The 2,337-nt window shown below is 50.9% G+C and overlaps 1 non-coding gene across 1 annotated transcript; it reads left to right on the top strand.

Moving 5' to 3' along the window:
• Window positions 1-660: 660 nt before the first annotated feature.
• TRNAI-AAU (transfer RNA isoleucine (anticodon AAU)) lies at window positions 661-734 on the top strand. The gene has a single exon. It is a non-coding gene; the product is annotated as a tRNA-Ile (tRNA).
• The last annotated feature ends 1,603 nt before the right edge of the window (window positions 735-2,337 follow it).

Raw genomic sequence — 2,337 nt, 5'->3', positions numbered from 1 at the left:
CTCGTTCAGCTCTCCTGCCAGGTGAATTTCAGGAGGTGTTGGCCAGCCTGCCTCCGTTCATGGAAGGACATCCTGCGCGGCTGCTCCTATCCTCAGCCCTGCCGCGGGCTGTGCCGAGTCCCGCTCCGCCACGGGATAACCCGGGCGGGAAAAGCGCCGGCACCTCGCCCAAACCCCGTGCTCGGGGCTGCGCTGCCGTGAGGGCGACCCTGGGGGGGCCGGGGCTCGGCCCAGGAGCCCGGAAAACCAAGGGCGGAGCCTGTACGGCCTCACCGAGTGTGTCACCTCCCTGTCCATGCTGGGGAAAGCGCTGCGGGTATCCCTGCCCCGGGAATAGCGCAGGGTGTCTGTGTGAGGAGCACGGCCGGCTCGGGGAGCGCGGCCAGCCCCGGGAATAGCGCAGGGTGTCTGTGTGAGGAGCACGGCCGGCTCGGGGAGCGCAGCCAGCCCCGGGAATAGCGCAGGGTGTCTGTGTGAGGAGCACGGCCGGCTCGGGGAGCGCGGCCAGCCCCGGGAATAGCGCAGGGTGTCTGTGTGAGGAGCACGGCCGGCTCGGGGAGCGCGGCCAGCCCCGGGCAGGCGGCGCTGGTCCCGCGGCAGCAGCACCACTCCCGCTGTCACACGGCCTGGACCCGCTTCCCGCAAGCGGGCGACCGGACGGGCCGGTTAGCTCAGTTGGTTAGAGCGTGGTGCTAATAACGCCAAGGTCGCGGGTTCGATCCCCGTACGGGCCAGTGCTTTTGCTCATCCCGGTGATCCCTCGGCTCCTCCGAAACGCCCGCCGGAACGGGGAACGGGGAACCCACCGATGGGACAGGCCAGGGACGGCCGGGGAGGGAAAGCGAAACTGCCGAAAAGAAACAGTGTGTAGAGGAAGTGCATGGAGACGTGTTTTAAAATCTTTCCATAGCTCGTCAGCAAAGTATTCCATGTTTTGCCTCGTAGGAGTTTGTTCAAGTGCTTGTGTTAATTAGTGTTAGGTCAGCCGAAATCTTGCAGGAATTCAGATCATCTGCCCTTCCAGTGAATAATCCCAGGGAACTAAAATATCAGGTCTTTAGCTCATTGTATTAGTGTGACTCTTCGATAACTCTCTGTCAGGGGCTAGAAGATTCCTTTGAAGCAGGAAGACAAGCAAGGCTCCCTTGGCAGCCTGTTTTTTCATAGAATGTTTTGAACTCCATATAGAAAGTGTCCAAACTTGACAGACTTACTGTAATGTGAGTCTTAATTTTTATGGGTGTGCTATTTATTCAAGAAAAAAGTCCAGGCCAAACGGAGGTGTTGTAATGGAGCACTACATCTGCAGGAAACTCCTCTTAGAAGCTCAAGACAGTTATTATTTTTGTCCTATCTGCCTCTGAACTGAAATGAAACTTCTCCAGGGGAGGGAAGGTTTCTGGTGTAAAAGTTTTCATTGTAGAAACCGCTGATTTTGTTATTAGAGCTGCGTACATGCAGGTCATAGCTTCTTTGGGAAAATGCTTTGAGGTATCAGCATTCTATTGACTTCTTTTACAAATCTGCTAGTTATGTTCCTTTACTATTCAGGCCTGTTGCTTACATCTTCTTCCAGCTGCAGGGGCTGATTCAAAATAGGAGGTAATAATAATAATAATGATGATGATGATGATGAAGGAGTGGGTGATACTTCATGCCAAAGTCAGAGTTCTGACATTACTCATTCCCCACAGTGTTACCAAGGTACCAAAAGGGCGCATTAGAAGTGTCACTTCAAAGTCACAGTGTAAATCATAAAGATGAATATTCATGTTATCTAGCATCCAAACTGCTGTCATGGCTCCATCAGATGTCATGGGAGAGTAATATGGTTCTGGTTTGATGACCTTCTGTCTTGCCACTCCACTCAATGATCTTCCTCAGTTCCTCTGGGTCTAGTTATAGTGGCCAGGACTTGACTACGTATAATGACATCCATTTTAAATGAACTGAAAGGAGAAAAGACACGATGTTCTGCTTCAGAAAAAAATAATCTGGGAATACTATTGCTTTCTTTTATGTTTCCCACATTAGGAATCAGATTTTTATTACAGCTGTGTTGCTGTATTGCAAAGTCCTTGCTATAAAACCAAGGTAATGCAATGGCTCCTTGGCCACTTTTTCAGTTTGGTTTGAATTGCTTATATTCTGTGTGGTTCTTTGCCAGCCAGGACTGTATGGGCATATTTTCCCTAAATTTAGTTTCAGCAGATGGTTGTCAGATTGTGAGGGTCAGCCATTGTCCCTAGGGGAGTCATTCCAAAGCCTGTTGTTCAACCTCAAAGCTAGTTGGAGAATAAAAAGAGGTTAAACAAACAAACCCATATAGTGGAATAA

The sequence above is a fragment of the Chamaea fasciata genome, unplaced genomic scaffold, assembly GCF_029207755.1.
Source record: "Chamaea fasciata isolate MVZ Bird 193981 ecotype frontalis unplaced genomic scaffold, bChaFas1.0.hap1 SCAF_2, whole genome shotgun sequence".
NCBI lineage: Eukaryota > Metazoa > Chordata > Aves > Passeriformes > Sylviidae > Chamaea > Chamaea fasciata.
This window is presented reverse-complemented; position numbering and strand designations above follow the sequence as displayed.